The sequence below is a fragment of the Cottoperca gobio genome, chromosome 5, assembly GCF_900634415.1.
Source record: "Cottoperca gobio chromosome 5, fCotGob3.1, whole genome shotgun sequence".
Lineage (NCBI taxonomy): Eukaryota > Metazoa > Chordata > Actinopteri > Perciformes > Bovichtidae > Cottoperca > Cottoperca gobio.
Genome location: NC_041359.1, coordinates 24740548 through 24745907, shown reverse-complemented (window position 1 = coordinate 24745907; position 5360 = coordinate 24740548). Strand labels below are relative to the sequence as shown.

The following is a 5360-nucleotide window of genomic DNA, read 5'->3' as shown; positions in this document are numbered from 1 at the left end:
ATGGCTCTCTAAACACACTGCAGTCTGCTGAGAAGCACATTCTTCCTCTTTTAACTGAAGACACAAGCACTGCTGTTCAACAGTAACCAAGTTAGCATGCAGCAGCTAGACTTCACAATAGGAACAACGAGCAGTTAACAACGAGCAGTTAGCAACGAGCAGTTAGCAATGAGCAGTTAGCAACGAGCAGTTAGCAACGAGCAGTTAGCAACGAGCTAACTGTACTGTGCAAGATAACAAACAGAGTGAATGGCTTCCTCCGCATTGCAACAGTTAAACAAGTTATTAACGGCACAAAACACTCAACTAGCATCAAGTTAGCATATAGGCTAACTGCTATAGGCCTACTATGTTGATTTGGTTGTTATTCACTGAACTGTATTGTGTGATCTGTTGTAATGAGCTAATGGCTAACGTAGTACAAACAGATTTTTTGTTTTTCTCTAGTTCAATATTAAGTGGAATTAGATATTCTGTGTTTTACATTTATTATATTTTTAATAAATGTTTTTTGGAATAGACATGCTGGTTTGTTTAATGTTATGCACGATTGATTACTACCAGCCTCTACTATCAAATAATTCCAAAGATCCGTCAACATTTACTAGGTATTGATATGGTAATTTTGTATATAATTATTCATTTAATTATTCTTTCCTTATTCATAGTCTTGGTATATTTTATGAGACTATTTTATGACACTACATTAACCGGCTATCTTTTTCCTTTGACACAAAGGTGATTCCCCACTGAGGTGATTTATTGTAAATGAGTTCATGCTAATAATATAATTAATAATTAAATACAATTTTAATACCTTTAGACCTACTGCAGCTACTTCATTGTTGTGCCACGTTATTATCAACCCCTAATGAATTTATGAATATTAATAGTTTTATTGCTATGAATTATTACTCATATGTGTTAATAACCACATTTGCTCTTTACCAAAAACCCCATCAAAAGGATACCAGGTGCTGCTGTTCTTCTGAATCTTATCTCAGGGTGTGAGGCAGCATAAAGTTTTCACTTTGTCCTCGCTGAGAGAGAACAAAACATAAACCATGAGAAAACTCATAACCCTGAGAAACAAAACAGACCATATCGGTTCCAGCCGCATCGGGCCAGAGGGCTTGTATCCAAAGCCCTCAGTCGGGTCCTTTTGGCAAGTCAGTGGAACAGTTAAAATGACCAACAACTTAATGAAATACTGTTGGTGGAACTTTTTCTTCAAATGTAGACGGTTTGACTTTAATAATGTGAAAACAATTTCATTTTCTAGCATGTAACACGAGGACCAACTCCTCCCAGCTCCAATGGCACAAACAATGAGTGAAGTTCCGTTATTCTGTATATGCTCTTAAAAGATAAGTTAGATTACTGTATGAGTTGCCTCTGTGACTGCCATATGGTCATGAACTCAGACATCAGGGCTGCTCATTTGCATAAGTCTTGCGAATGAGTACTCCAGCACTTCAAGCACCGAGAAATGAATCTCTTGGAATCATGCAGAACCATTTTGTTTGCATAAACATTTTTATTGTCTCTACTGCAGGATATTGCCCACTGTTGTTGGCAGTAATGTGCTGAGAGATATTCAGGAAGAAGACACAAGTTGGGTGATGACCTGCTACGGTTGCCTGTATATCAGTTTTAATTGGATGCCAGTCTGTCAATATTAATGTTATAGAGTGTGGGCGAAGTGAAGAAGAGTGTAATTAGGGAACATTAACTTTGTTTAACTCCCAGATTTACTAGGTAGACTTAGAGGGGTAATAAAGACATGAATTCAGGTTAAAGTGTGGACAATTAATTAACATTATATTAATTTTGTTGCCTTTCCAAGACTAGGCGTACCCTTTTAGTGTACAGGCAGCATGGAGTAGAGGCTGACACCTAATCACGATGGGTCTCTTAGGTCCGGTGAATTTCCTGTGAGACCAAGAGAGCAAAGTGTCATGTCTGGTCGAGTTTGTTAAAGTTTTCTTGTTGTCTTGTCAGTCACTTCCTGTTTTATTTTGTACCTACTTGTTTATCAACCCAGATCCCTTTACTTCCTGTCTCTGTGTGGTTTCCCGCCATTGTCAGCGTCTGCCCCGCCCCTGATTGTTTCCACCTGCTCCCACTCACCTCTCGTATAAACAGTCCTGTCTCCCCTTGTCTTGAGCCAGTTGGTCTTCTTATATCATGTGCAATGGACCAGCGTATCAAGAAGTATTATTTGTCTGAGAAGTTTGTATATCCTCCTCGTGAGAGTTTTGTGTTTGATTATCCAATTTTTTGAAGTATAGTATTGTTTTTTTACATTTGGTTCTGGCGTCGTGCGTTTTAGTCTTCCTTCCCTGTGTCCGAGGTCGTGACAGAAAAAATCACCTGGAGCCACATCCGTAAAGATGAGGAAAATGAGGGAGGTCCATAAAGAAGTCGAACAAGTTTCTTGAGTAGAAGAAGAAGCTTGAGAAAAACCGTCATGGGAAATAAGAACTTGCGATTGAGGGGAGCGACAGGACTAGGATGGGAAGGGATTGGCTACAACAAAAGTTAGTATAGGATAAGAAAATAAGTTACTTTCACGTGCATGTGTTAAGAATGAACATTATCAGTATTGGTGTGGTTTCTTCTGAAATATATATTGCTATATTTGCTATATGTGCTCTACAGCAATGCAAACACATATTTCCAAAATATCTTTTATTTCTTTGTACTCTGTGTTGATTCATGAGCAGAATGTGAATTCAACTCTTTCTACTGTTTATTTTATCACAATGGTTGCTTTTCTGTGGCCACCAGGAGAGAATGTGGTAATGAGCAGATGGTTTGGTGTGCCCAGGTGACGGCGTGACATAGAAGAAATGTGTATGTCAACACGTTGCTTGAATGCAATTGGCTTCCAACCGTCGCGATGTCTCGGTCCTTGTGATTAATTGATGTATGACTAACAAAGCCGTGAGCTTGAGCTCCAATGAAAGAGCTCCTCGCAGCTGATGGTGCAGGACCGTGTTTATTGGAATATTTCTGCTGATCTGGGAAACTTAGACTGTGATTCCAGTTGTAACCATAGGACGGCTGGCTTGTTTTGATACAAAGGAGAGGTAAAGAGGTAGGGAGTTAATACACAGGAATATGTAAGAATGGAGCTTTTTAAAATGTATATATTTAAACATATAGGCCATCAATAAGCACACTAATGGCCCTGTAAACAACACATGTTTGCAGGACCTTTTTAAAGACTGTGAAAAGGTAAATATAGAAAAAATAAATCCTCATCAAAACCATTTCCATTTCCAAAGCACTGGAACCAAACTGTTCATTTATCTTTGCAAATAAAGTAAGCTTTTGATACTCTGTTTTCACATTCTCAGGTCGGCTATCACTTCATAAACATGTCCCAATTGTCTAATTTGCTAGTAGCAATGTGTTAAAAGCATTTCTCCTAGACTACATTGTCACAACATGTGCAAGCAAACGGCGAAAGCCACAGCGAAGTTGGTTGAAACATTATAATTACTCAGCCAGGAAGCCAAGAGGAAATTCAATTTATTTAGACAATAGCTAGAAACAAGTGTTCATCTCCTCTCCAAAATGGCCAATATCTCAGTACAGCTATTTTTACAATCAGCTATTTTTATGGTAATGGCTGTGATATAACAAATCTGTCGATATGGATTTCAGGCACACAGTGTGATTCTAAAAGACACTGTGCAGATCCTCTGACAAGCTGTGGGTCTTATGGTTGCACTGCAGTTATTGATTTTGTTTCTCTGCACGGTGGTTCTCAGGCCCTTCTGTGGTAAAGTTGTTCCAAAAGGTCATACCCCCTTCAAGATGTATAAAATCCAGACATCTTACCCCCTCAGAAAACAAACAATTTCACAGTCAACGAGGCTGGAAAGTTTTAGACTTTCCGGCAGAGTTTCTACTCTCCTGAAATACAGGGACTTTATCTTGTCGTTTCCCTGCGTGTGTGCTTTCATTGTGAGCATCTGCACTAATGACAGTATTGACAGTCCCCGGCAACCCTGTCAGTCAATTGATTGCTTCGCAGTAATGCACTGTCCAGTATGTTACTTATCACTCTCCCTCAGACTTTATTTATACATTTTTTTTCCACAGGTCATAAGGTATTACATCAAACAGAAAAGGAGCTGAGCATTTCTGCGCCATCTGCAGACTCTAAATGGCAAAGTCTGGGGGTGGGAAGAAGGATTGATTTGATGCATGTGAGAATCCGCAGGAAAATCAATATGTTCACCAAAAACCCACGATTGACTTAACAGCACATGGCAACCTCTGAGCGGTGCTGAGAGCAAATGTCGACACAGTTTGTTATAGACGTTCTGTGCCGATATGATCTCTGCCCTGCTTTTTAGTTCAGCACATCGCCTGCCCGTAGGACACTCACTCAACTGCTCGCCCAGTTGGGTCGGAATAATATTATTGAGGTGGGTGGCTAAGATATCACAGTCCCCTACTATTTTATTGCTGTCAAGCTCCAGCATGTGTCAAACTAAGCTCTTTCTGTGGGCGTTCGGAGAGCAACTCACCTTTACTGCACGCCTGAAGAACGAGACTGCGACGATCACTCAGCTTCCTCTTTCATCTTAAGTTGTGCATTTATTCCTCTTTCAATTCCTGTTATTTATTTTTGTTTTGTGTAAGTGCATGGATTTCTTTTCATTGCACTGTATGCAAATTGTTTTAAGTGGGGAAGAGCATCACAGCTTGTAAATACCATGTCAGGTTTCTCTACTATATAATATGTATCTGTCCATGTATAACAAAGAGATGTCACACCAAAGATGATTTCTTTATTCAAACGTTTTATTAAACAAATAATTTGTCTGTTTTAAAGTTCAGAATTGTATATTAATTTAACTTGTTGAAGACTTGAATATTTATGAAAACAGAAGCAAAGCTTTAGATTACCAAACCTGCTTCACTTTAGTATTTATATTGCAACTATACATATGCAAAATAGATTTATTTTAAAGGCTTTTTTTTAAATGTTGGTGGACGAGGCAGCTGCAGTTTCACTTTTAATTGTTGCAGATCTACAAAGTCCTTCAGCGGGGGAGCAGTGGTGTTGTTGCTGGTAGAGTCGAAGCACACACACAACTTCAGCATGCAGTAAATGAGTTTATTGACAACTCGCAGTCACAAACCGTGAGATATTTCACACTGATTTCACATTTGACAGTTTTAGCTCTGGCCTCAGTTAAAAGCTAAATATGACTCTGTATCAGTGGCGTGCTGGACTTCTAAGTTTCCATATAAAAGAGGTAATATGTAACATCGCTAGAAAATTGATGTAAAACGATAAGTTACTTCCTGCTTTTGGTGAAAGATCCCCCATTTCAAAG

At 39.0% G+C, this 5360-nt stretch overlaps 1 long non-coding RNA gene across 1 annotated transcript; it reads left to right on the top strand.

Moving 5' to 3' along the window:
* The first annotated feature begins 2184 nt into the window (after positions 1-2184).
* LOC115008671 (uncharacterized) lies at positions 2185-4854 on the top strand. The gene is made up of 2 exons (XR_003832319.1): positions 2185-2540; positions 4114-4854. It is a non-coding gene; the product is annotated as an uncharacterized LOC115008671 (long non-coding RNA).
* The last annotated feature ends 506 nt before the right edge of the window (positions 4855-5360 follow it).